Source organism: Protopterus annectens, chromosome 9.part0, assembly GCF_019279795.1.
Source record: "Protopterus annectens isolate FY-2018-M chromosome 9.part0, PAN1.0, whole genome shotgun sequence".
In the NCBI taxonomy this organism is placed as follows: Eukaryota; Metazoa; Chordata; order Ceratodontiformes; family Protopteridae; genus Protopterus; species Protopterus annectens.
Genome location: NC_056743.1, coordinates 1383439511 through 1383452693, shown reverse-complemented (window position 1 = coordinate 1383452693; position 13183 = coordinate 1383439511).

Genomic DNA, 13183 nt, shown 5'->3' with positions numbered 1-13183 from the left:
AAGGGTAGGGTAGGGTTAAATGGGATAGAGGGATGTTAGAAGGAAATGAGGTAAGTGTAGGGAGGGGCTTAGAGGGTTTGTTAAGCAAAGCTGAGGTAGGAGTCACATTTTTGGAGTGAAATTGCTAAGGCAAGTAGTACGGCCTTTGACGACCTGTAGGTGCTGCCAGGGCAGGTAGGCCTCGGTTTAAGAATGCTGGTATGGGGAGTAAGTGAAGTTGTTTCTTAAAAAGTGTTTTTTTTTTTCTTTCTCCCAGCTGTTAATGGCTGGGCAGTAGGTACAGTTGTAGAGATGAAAGAAGCCATGTATTGGGGTGTGGTTACTGTAAGGAATTGGGGATGTAGCGGTTCGCAGTCCTTTGGTTATGACAGTTTTGTTTATTGCCCCTCTTTTGTTAAGGAGTCTCGAGTAATGTGGTAACTTGGTAAGGTGGAAAGTTCTTTGCGTCAGGCTTTCTGAGGGTTCTGGGTCCTTAATTAGTCTGTCTTAATGATGTTTATGGTTGCTTCACAGACTGCAGGTGACAGGTTTGCAGTTGGGTATAATTTGGGGAAGTAAACCTCTTGGGAGACCCGGTGCTCACACACTGCTACATTATGTATGTGTGTGGTATTCCTTATCAGCTATCATCAATTGTCTTGGTTGCTTGGGGAAAAGGGAAGTAGCTGTTGGCTGTTAAATGTTATTTATATTTCTGCAGTCATGGTGTAGTGCGAAATACATTTCTCTTGCAGTTGATTTAGTCCAGTATAACAATGCTGTGGTGAGAAAATAATGAGTGTACTAAGCTACCTATTTTTCAATAATAATAAAAATAAGCACCTTTAACATATAGTAATGAGTTTAACATCTTGGCACAGGAGTTTGTTGCTAGTAGCCATTGGTGATGGTGGAGTGGCAGTGGCTGCACCTTGCCATTGGGTTGGTTTCCTAAGGCAAAGTAATTGTTTCGTGGGATAGGGTGTGAGGTGAGGTGATCATTTTCCTGGGCTGAGCAAGCAACAAGCATGTCAGCACATGCGTCTTCAGCAGTAGCGGCTGTGAAGAACAACATAAGAAATCTCACAGGAGGCAAATTGGGACATCTCACATCTGCACAAAGTATATTATAGTACACTGGTGAGTTTAAAACATATAACCAGCTAATAGTTTTACGTTATAAAGAAAAACAACTCTGTAGGGGAGGTTTGAGAGGTTATGGTTGGCAGCTCTTATTACTTAGTCAGTTAAATGTGCCAGTAATACAGTACCTCTTTCATTAAGGTGTTAGTAGAGACTCTGAGGAGGCATTCAAGAGACTTGCAGCTAGGTAGCATATGTCATCCATGAAGGGTTAGTGCTGGGACAGGCATGAAAACCAAGAAAAGTGACAGGCATTTCCTTGGACTTAAATTTGCACAAGTTCATGCATCTGTTTTTTTTCCCCCTCCCCAACTTATTGAAGGCTGGGGTTTGGATGCAGTGACAGACAATTGGGGGTTGAAGTCTCGGGCTTCCAGCCTTTGGAACATTCATGCTGATGCAGATCTGTGGTCGTATGGGAAGATACTTGTCATGTTATCGTGAGGGTTAGATTGTTTCTGTGGGTGAGAAACTTAATTTTCTTTGGCTTTCATTTGGGTTTGGGTTTCACTGGTTAGGGAGTAGTCCACCATGCCCATTCTATGAGGTATTTTCCTGGGATGGAGTGGCGAGTGGTTCTTGGGCTCTGAGTAAGTTAACAGTTGTCACTGTGCAGTTGGCTTTGGTTAGAGGTGGTGTTTTTTCCCACTGGTCTTCTGTGCAGCAGAACTGGCATGTTGGCAGGTAGCTTAATAAAAAAAAGTAAATAATAAAGAGAAAGAAATTGGATGTATTGCATTGTTAGATGATTTTGCAGTGAGTGTTGTTGCTCTCTTACTGCAGCGCTGGGTGGGTTGGTAGGGCCATGAATTTGGTTGGACTGGGGGTTGTCAGAGTTGTAGTGTGCTGTCCAGGCCCTCATTGCTTGTTTGGGTTGGTTTAGATGGTGGTTTTGGTTTTGGCAGGCTTTGTTTGTTGTTTGCTCCCAGTTGTGGGGGAAGGGATTAGACGCATGTGCATTGGTGGTCGGGGTCGCTCAGCTCAAAAATATTCAGTGAAGTAATCCAGCTTGACCTATATATTCAGTGTGTGGTTGGAATACTCGTTTGTTTGCAGGGTGTTAGTTTTCCTGTGAATATGTGCTTGGGGGCATTATGGCCCCATGTTAGACATGAGTGTGGACAATCTAGACTACTTAAGGGCTCCACCACTCCACCACATTAATGTGTTTTTTTTTTTATGCAGATGCACAGTGTAAGGGGAAGTTTCACTTCAGTGTAAGACAGTTAATGGAACCAGGGGGGCATGTCGCAAATTATATAGGAGGAAGTGATTTGGATAATCATGAAAGCACTCGCCTTTCAGTAAATAAATGCTTTTATTCAAAAGGAAATGTATTGGAGTAACTCTTATTTGGAAGAGTCGTGATGCTGTGCAGTGTTTAGTTTTGGTTTGACTATTCTGCTTCTCTAGCACAGCTTAAAAGCCGGAGGTTCCTGGTTCTTTTGGATTTATTTCTTTGTGTTTCTGGTAACTCCAGCTAACATGGCAGAGGGATAGACTCCCAACACTGAATTGGAATATATTCCCGATAACAAAGGTAAAAACACCCGCCTTCTAAATAGTCTAACTATAGAAGGAAATCCTTTATTGACTGCAGACTTTGAATTGCTACTGTCTGATGTAGACTGTAATGAAAACTAGCATAAATGAGTTAGAGATGTTGTAAAACATCTAGAAAACTGTATGTACCATCTAAAATGCTTCCAGTGTCAGAGGCAACATTTAAAAGCTTGTTGCACTAAGCAAGTTGTTCAGAGGAGACTCCACATTCTGAATATGACCACATATGGAGCTATATACCTGGGGTTACTGGCAAAATGGCAGCAAATAAATTTAGAAGTCAGTTTCTCCTATATGAAGTTGATTATTGACTTTTTGCCTCCACTCAAAAAGTAGCTGTGCAATGAAATTCACAAACTACAGAATGAGCTCTCGAATGAAGGCAATGGGGACTATGCAGATACACACGTAAGTGAAGTTATAGAACAAGTCCATTTCTATGAGCATAAGCTGCTTTCACAAAAGAAAAAGAAACTTCAAAGAGACTGTAGATACTCCAAAGAACATAATGTGTTTATGTGGCTGAGAGAGACTCGTAGTACATTTATTTCTGTCCCCCCCCCCCCCACAGCAAGGATGGGACAATTCAGCAAAGGGCTAAGAAAATGACAATGCTGGAAATACCATCAATTCACAAATTGCAGAGATTGTCTAACTCCCTTTAAGTGAATCCTCAGTATACAATACACTTAGAGGAGAGGTACATCAAAGCAAATGTCCAGCAGTTGATGAAGAAAGGAAAGAAGTCAAACTGGCAGTTCATAGGAAAGTGACTGCAGCCAGTGAAGAATCAGTCTTTGCTGGTTTGCCCCTCCCTTTTCGGATACATCAGAAGGATATGAAAGAGGCTTCAATGGAAGGAAGAAGAACCAAGAGAAAACAGTCATTCAACAACAGCCACCCACAGACTTTAAAAAAGATGTGGAGAATAACAATTCTGTTTGGAATATTTCTAACAGACAATTGACAGATCATGAAACATCCGTGTTGGCTAAAGGTTCGTCCTTCATTCCAGCACAAGGGGTAAACTTGACTGGTACCATTTTAGAACTTAGATTGTTTATTCTTAATTTAGCTTTGAAATCCATGTTTGCAGAACATGATGATAGCAATAATATGCAAGCATTTGAAAAACCCAGCACCAATTGTCTCCGACTTTAGAAGTATTCTTAAAAGTATGTGAAGATCAGATTTATGCACTTCTGAATAACAAAGTGAGGTAAAATAAGTTTTTTAATTTGACTAAAAATGAGAAATTACCTCTAGAGGGACTGCAGAATGATAATGATATAGTAATCAGACCTGCTGACAAGGGTCAAGCTATTATTGTCATGGATAGATTGTTTTATTTTAATTCTATAAATGAAATGTTGAAAGATGTGAATACATATAAAGTTATTGATATTGCTTTTATAGATTCTATGACACAATATTATTTCAATTCTATAGTGAATTGCTTTCATGAACATGTTATTCCCAAAGAACTTTGTCAATACTCAATTGTTGAATACCCCCGATTCCAAGTTTGCAAGGCTTACCAAAAATTCATAAAAACCCTTATAACCCTGTATTTAGACCCATTGTAGCAGGGGGAGGCTGGTTAACTGAACCAGACTCAATATATGTAGAAAAGCAGCTTGGGCCCATTCTAGACAAATATGAAATTGTTCTTCATGATACAGAGCATTTTCTAAATGATTTATATAGTTTTCAAACCACACATGAGCTTAATAAAGATGAACATATGGTTACACTGGATGTAACATCACTTTTTGCAGTCATTCCAAATGAAACAGGAATAACTTATGTATGAAGATTTAAGGATGGTTTCCTGACTGTGGACAAGATAGAATTTATATGCTTTTTGCTTGAACTGATATTAGAGCATAATGTGTTTGTTTTTGCAGATACATATTATTTACCTCTGGCGTAGCTATGGGCACACCATGTGCCAAAAGCTACGCCAATATGGTGATGGCTGAATGGGAAAATAGATACATTTTAAATGATGTTTCTCATGCTAAACATGTGTGTTTTTACCGTAATTTCATAGACAACCTTTTTATGATTTGCAGCAAGCTGATTTACAGCAATTCCTTTTATATTTAAAATGGCACTAGTAACTTTTTGAAGTTTACAATAAATAGTTCTACTTCTAGTATAGAGTTTTTAGATGTTGCTGTATTTAGAGATGAAGCCCATAAACTCCATGCCAGTAGATATAGAATGGAATGCTATATAAATATTTATACTGCAATAGCATGCATCCACAACATATTTTTAAGAATATTATTAAAGGTTAGGTATTAAGGGTTTCTAGATAACATGATAGAAATAAAGATTTTCAATGAAGCCTCAAGCAAACAAGTGCTGAGTTTTTAAAACGGGGATATAAAAATACTGAAGTGGAGTTGGCATATCAGCAAGTTAGGGAAGACAGAGAAAGTAAGGGGAAACCTTTCATCTCCTCACCAATTATGAGAAATAAGGTTAAAAATTATCAAAATAAAGTTTCTTTCTGTATGACATACAGTACAGATAGTGCAGGTATTAGGAATATATTTAAGAATAATTAGCAGATTTTAAGAACTGATCCCCAGATGAATAGAATTTTAGATGACTCCCCCAGATTTGTTTATAAAAATAAGAAATCTTTAAAGTGAAAACTTATCCAGTTTATAATATACCTGTTAATACTATACAAGATGATAATTTTGGTACAACTACTTGTGATAGATGTGCATATTGTAAGTATATAGATAAGTTAAATAGATTTGTTCATCCTGAAACAATGAAGGAATATGTTTTTTAAGTTAAAGCTTGCTGTGAAAGCAAGAATTTAGTCTATTTAGCTTACTGTGTTCTTTGCTTTGTTTTCTATATAGGGAAAACCAATAGACACTTGAGGGAGCGTATTAGGGATCATTATTATTGTGCGCATAAAGGATACAGTTATAGTGCCCTTGCTAAACATATTCTGAAAAATTAGAAAATCATTGGTTTATGTTTCTTGCTTTCGATGAAGTGAAAGAAAATTTAAGGAAAGGAGATATGGTTAATAATACTGAAAATAAACAATTAAGATGGATTTTTGAACTGTCAGCGCACAAGGGTTTTGGTTTAAATGAATATGTCCCACTTAAACCTGCTTTGAAAGGAAGAAAACTGATGAAGTAAGATATGTTTTAAGTTTGTTTTTTAGTATTCAGCCATGCTCTTTTGTCTGTCATGCACACTCCCTTAGGGTATTTGTTTTCATTAACTGCCATGGATTTTAATTAATTAATTTGTTAAATTGGTGAAATGTTTTATTGCCTGGAATAGTACATAATTGTGTTTGCTAATTTTATATGGTCTGAGGAAGCTATTTGGATAATCGTGAAAGTGCTCAGCTTTCAGTAAATAAACGTTTTTATTCAAGAGGAAACATACTGGAGTAAACTCTTATTTGGAAGTGCTGTGGTGCTGTGCAGTGTTTGGTTTTGGTTTGAATATTTGCAGCTTGGCTAGTGGCAGGATGTAGAAATGGAAACAAGCTAAGAGTGATCTAGCACAGCTACACACACACACACACACACACACACACACACACGCACACACACACACACACACACACACACACACACACACACAAACACCATGTGAGATCAATATAGATGGTGCAGTAGCTAATAACACAGCAATACAAAGTATATGCTCAAGTGGAAGCCATGCAGTAAAACCGAGGGGCAAAAGAAGCAAATAATAGTGGCTCAATACAAACATCTCAACCTATAAAAATACAGCAGCAATGAAATTCTCAACTAGCAAATGATCGCAGCCTCTTAAAACTTCACAAAGCTTTCAGCAGTACGTCTACACTGAAATGCTCAACAATCATGCTAGTTGATGGCCAAAACAACCTAGAGAAGTGTCCAGTCACAAGCACAAATAGTTAAAGTACACTATTACCTACAGCAGCATTGCACAAAGAGTTGTTGAGCATAAAACAGTGTAATATATAAGATCAAATAAATGAAAAGCCAATCAGAATGCAACTTGCGTCCAGTCTATTGGTAATTTGATTTCCCAAAATAGTACCAAATAACCCTTCTCATAAGATATCACAAAATAATCACTAGCATGTTTCATGATGGCACCCAAACACTGTCAACCTAAGTTATACCCATTTAGAAACATACACTGAAATAAGCAAAATAAATGTTGTTTCAGATGTTAAATGGCAACTAAGTAATGAAAATAAACTTTCCTGATATTTGAAGGGTTTAATATGGGAGTCAAATCTAATAGGGTCGCCAATTGTTAAAGCTGATGTCACCATATTATTGCATCATCATTGGTGAAGGAAGGATACTGCTCAGGGTCAGGGTCATCATACCTGCTGCATAATAATCAGAGCTCCTCTCTCCTCTCTTTTCGTTCATGTAGTCCAGGAGGTGCGTCGTCGGTCGTTTCCATAGCAATGACAATGACTGTGTCATACTTGTATTTGCGTCATTGACCTGAGTGCTTTGTGTTATGTGGCGGATTCTAGCCCGCCCAGGCACTTACCGTGACCTTCTCCTTGTTCAGCCCTGGTGAGTGGGACGTCAGTGGAAAGATTTATGAGGTAGTAGGAAGTGATTGGCAGTGAGGGGCACTAGCAGGGGGGCTTTGCAGGGATTTTTTGCTAGTGAGAGATTTGTATAATAAAGTGTGACCTGCAAATGCTTGAAAGATAAGACAAGTGCTGAAAGAGAAGAGAAGAAAAAGCTGCTTTGGACTTGAGTGCTTTTTTTTAGTTTAGGTTGTTCCTAACAGAGCAGTTCTAAGGAAAATTGAAGAACAGACTTTCTGAGCCAGAAAGAGTTTAAACCCTGTTTAAACCTGGCGCGAGTACGATATTGCTCTGCTGGCATGGCAACGCTTAAATTCGCTAAGCTTGGTAAAAGCGGGGCTTGATTGCAGGGGGCTGGAAAGAAGCGGAATAGACCCAAAACGGACAATAAAACTACAGTTTCAAGTCAGTAACCACGCAAGATTTTTTTTTTTTTTTTTCAGAGATTTTAGAGTTCACAAGCAAGGGTTCACAGTGCAGTAGTAGTAAAATACCCCCACACCAAAGAGTGCTAGGTCAAGGACAAAAAATCAAGATTTTTTAAATTTAAAAAAAAGTGCAAATTACAGGCAAACAGGAAACAGCTTTTGGTTTGTGCTCTAAATACAGCTACTAATACAGAAATCAAGTTAACAAGCCAGCAAATGCTCCAAGCTAGGCAGCTATGCAGAAAAAAAACTTAAAATATACAAGGAAAAAAACTTAAAATCTCAAAGTGGCTCCTTCTTCTCTCAGTGTTTTTTCTTGGGTGCTGCCACTGATCAACAGAGAGACTTTCCTTTAGCCCAAGCAAAAATGGCCTCACAGAAACTTTCAAATAGTTCAGGAACAGTAAGCCTGTAACTGAACTTTTTTAAGTTAATAATAGCAGGTCAAATGTGACTCTAATGACAGATAAGAAGCACAACCTGCAGCACTACAGAAAAAAGGCTAGCAATGGCCCATAAGCTGAGCAATATATTGAAAATCAGAAAACTGAAACAACCAATTAGAATGCAACTTAATACTATGCCAGCAATAATTTGAACTCCTAGAACAGTCGAATTACCCCTTTTCACAATATAACAGTTTTCCAAGATGGCCCCACCCAAACACTGCAAAATTTAGTCATGCCCAATTAGCAATGGGCCCTTAAAGGCTTTCTAACTTTAAATCAAAGCATGTTCCTTCAATTATCAAAAAATCATACAGAGAGTGCTGAATGTCCATATCAATGACTCTTCAAAATACCAAAGGAACACTGACATTTAATTCATAAGGGTGCATTGCACATGGTAAGCAGTGGTACGATCAAAATCCATAACTGCAGCAGCACTTCACCAGCTACACAATGGAGGCTAGTACTACTTGTTTGAGTCTGCTTGTAGAAACACAGTTTTTTTAATAGTGCTTTACGTATGGTCTCTGCCTTTTGATAAAATGATTGCCATTTATTTATTCAGTTTGTATTGCAGTGTATTTATTTAATTATTTAGTTAGTTATTTTGTATGTATAGTACAAGATGTGCAAAACTGTAGTGCACAGCTTTTATTTAGTCCTTTCATGCATGACTGTAGAGCAATACTGAGGGGTTTTGGTTGGGTGCAGTCTTATGCATTAAATGTCTTCCACTCTATGTTCTTCTTTCAATATTTAGAAGAGTCGCTGATGTGGAACATTGGTACTCTCTGTGATTCTGTGATGATCAATGTTACATGCTTTGATTTAAAGTTAGGAAGCTGCCTTAAAACATATTCATTTGGTGTCTGAAGGGAGTGAACAAAGGATTTAAATCCAGTATAAACAGGTCACATCAAGTTCTAGGAAGAGCTCCAATACACAGATCACAGCATTTCAGGCAAAAGGAAAAAAATGTCCATAAACCTAACAATATATAAAAAACAAAAGTTGAAACAGACAATCAGAATACAACTTGTTGCTAGAATAACAGTAACTTGACCTCCCAGAAAAAATGCAAATTATCCTTTCTCACAAGAAAATCATTATCAGTATTCCAAGATGGCCTTCAAACACTGCCAGACTGTTATATTTAATTAGTAATGTGCATTAAAATTGGCAAAAAAGAATCGTCTCGGATGTTAAATGATAATTTAAGCAATTAAAACACATTTCCCCGGAGTTTGAATAGACTGAAGAATGGAATAAAATCTGGGAGAAAAATGCCAAATCTAGTTCAAGCAAGAGCTCAGATGCATGGATCACTGCTGTCAAAAAGTCAGGAATGACACTCAGGCTGAGAAATATATAAGAAAAAAATGTAAAGAGTCAATCAGAATGCACCTTTCTGCTAGGACAATTGTAATTTGAAGCCCTAGAGCAGCAGTAAATTACCCTATATCATAAGACAATCAGTAACAGTGTTCCAAGATCTCCCTAAACCCTACTATTCAAAGTTGGACCAAAAGTTCCACTTTTGCAGAATATCAAGATGAAAATATTTCTTTTGATATCAGATGGGCTTCTTTTAAATTTACAGTCCAATGTATTTTTTCATTAAAGCAACCAACATGAAAACTTTCAGACATGGGCAAATTTTAACCCCTGAAAATCACATTTTACAACTCAGTAGATAACTTCAATATTGCTTTGATCCAGATAACCATAATTCTTTAATATCAAAACATGAATTTAAATAACTTTATGTCTCAAAACAGTTTCTTTTTGAATCCAAGAAAAGTAATAAATATACAGACAGCCCCTTGAGACTTTTGATTAGTCTATTTAAATTAAATCATGGTTCATATAACACATTTTACAACTGCAAGATATTCTGCTCATCTATTATAATGCTAGGAAATGTATGCTTCTAGAATTCACATATCAGTGAAGATGATATAAACATTTTGCTAACTGGTTTCACTCACATTGGGTTTCCAGATAGTAAGATCACGAAGCTAAGCAGAAATATAGTTATTGAGGAAATTAAATGTGCAATCCTGTATCTTAAACAGGGCAAAGCTCCAGAACTAGAAAGCTGCAATTTTTCCTTTTGCAAAAATTTTTAAATGTCAGCAATTGCCAGTTCACTTATACTTGTATAATTATATACAATTTAATGGTATTAGCAATAAATATTTAAATTAACCAAAAATGTTTTTATAGTCTAAAGCAACTAAGATCTCCTTCTTGTCATAATTTCCTGTTAATGTAATAGAAACGACATTTATCATTCAGTACGGTGATAATGAGTTTGCTACTGACTGGATCACTGGCATTTTTTTAGAAAAATAGAGTTTTTTTTTTTTTAGAAAAATAGAGTTATAGTAGTATACGTAGCAAAAAAAGGAAGCCAATCTGGTGGTCCACTGCCATAAATCAAACTCTACAACAGAAGAAAGAAATTGTTGCAAAAAAGAGTAAAATCCCATGACTGGAGGAACTCCCTGGTCAGCCTCAGTAAGAAGCTGAGATCCCTCATAAAATCCTCCAAAGCTAATTATGAAAACAAAATTGCCACTGATTCTAAAGGCAACCACAAAGCATTCTATACCTATGTCAAGAATCTCAATGGCAACACTCAGATCTGCTCTGAGTTACAGCACAATGGCACTAAATATACAGAACCAACTGATATTGCCAACATTCTGGCAGATAGGTTCAGTGCTAACTTTATTCCCCTCTCACCCCCTAGAGGGCTCATCTCTATACTGGAAGAATGCAAAGTTCCTGTAATCACGGCTGCACATGTAAAAAACACACTCTCCAAAGCCAAGAACACAGCATCCGTGGGACCTGACAATATCCCAGGCTGCATTCTACACGAACTACAGAACGAATTGGCACACCACCTAAGTACCATGTTCAGTCATAGCCTCACCTCAGGCTTTGTGTCATCTGAATGGTGCACCACAATGGTTATCCCACTCCACAAAGGGAAAGCTATGATGGACCCCAGGAACTACCGCCCCATTAGCCTGACGAGCCTGGTATGCAAGGCCATGAAACGTATCATCATGGAACTCATAAACAAAGACATTGGTAATCTCCAAACTCTGTATCAAAAACAGTTCGGGTTTGTAAAAGGCAGATCATGTCTCCTAAACCTGATAGACTTCTTTGAAGCAGTCACCAAAGCCATAGATGAGGATAAGGTGGTTCACACAGCCTATCTAGATATCGCCAATGATTTTGACACCATCCCATACTCTGGAATTATAGATAAGCTCACTAAACTAGGTATAAATCCCTATGTCACAAGATGGATTGCCAACTGGCTCATGGACAGAACCCACATTGTGAAAGTAGCAGAATCCAAATCCGACTTCAGACCAGTGACAAGTGGAGTACCACAGGGTTCAGTCCTGGGTCCTCTCCTGTTTGGTATCTACTTCTCTGAAGTACAGGCTAACACAGAAGTTCTTTGGCTAATGAAGTTTGCAGATGACTGCAAACTGGGAGCCATAATTGAAACTCCTAACGATGTGGACATCCTACAAAAGGGCCTCACCGAGACAGAAGACTGGTGTCAAAGCCATGACCTGAATCTCAATGCCAAAAAGTGCATTGTCATCCCCTTTGGTAAAAACTCTGTACCCATGAACTACCACATAGGTGGTAGTCAACTTAACACTGAAAGTGTGATAAGAGACCTTGGGACACAGGTGGACAGTAGTCTCTCCTTTGATAATCACATCACCACAGTGGTCAGGAAATCCTTCTACATAGCACACCTCATCACAAAAGGTTTCTCATCCAAAAAAAAAAAAGAGGTCATTGTTCCCCTCTACTCATCACTCATTAGACCCATTATAGAATACAGCACCCTTTTTGGTATGTACCTCACAATACATCTACAACAACTGGAGAGGCCACAGAAATACCTCACAAAGAGGATTACTGGCCTCAAACAGATGCCCTATGCAGACCATCTCAAAAAACTCCAGCTTTACTCTGTCGCATGTTGCCTACTCAGAGGCGATCTCTGCCTAACATACAAAGCTTTGTCAAACACAGAGCTGTTGGACATGCTCCACTTAAAGAAATCCCAATCCCTCCGAGCTGCACGCTGTAGGGACCTAAACCTTGTCATCACAATAAACAGAACATGCTGAAGGGATAGATTCCTGTTCCAGAGACTTCTCATACTCTGGAACAGACTACCTATCTATGTCAAACAAAGCTCATCATTAGCACTCTTCAAAAAAAATATCTTGATGATTGGATGGGAAATAGGAAATTCACCCCGGGGATCACTTCTATAGCTGTGCTTGACAGGGACACAGGAAAATAATTTTCTTGGGTGGTGAAAGCCAGTGTACCTTTTTGGCTAGGCTTATGTAGGCCCTATGTTCTATAGTCATTACCATCATCACTCTGCTTTTTCCCATTTTTACACGGGGTTGGGATGTTATATCAGCATTGGTAAATGTGGCCAAATGACCTAGAGTCAATATTTACACCATCAATATCATACCACATTTCTGTGTAAAGAATCTGCAGTGGCTCAATGAAACCTTCACAATATAGTTGCAGTCTTACTCTGTGAAAAATGGTCTTTATATGTAGAACTTAATCATTGGCATTTTTGTACATTTTTTTCCTCCTCATTTGATTGTCTCAAAAGAAATCAGAAGAGGTCTTTTTTTAAAACCCTATCATTCTTCTGCATGTATCCATAGTGTCTCTGGGAGGAGGATATGCAATGAGGCTGTGTGAGAATAGTGTGATCTGCTTCTGCAAGTGACAATGTCATTATTAGCCCCACCCCATGTAAGTGGATGCTTCCATCTCTGAGCTCCACTAGGGATTTGAAGGCACAACATGTGCCCTAGGACATATGTCTCCAAATATCCCCACTGAGAAAGGTCATAGAGTTAGACCTCACTATCCACCCCCCTCATATAGCACCTCCTTCATTGTCTGGGCCAGTAACCGAACCCAAGTTATCTGAGCCATAGTCA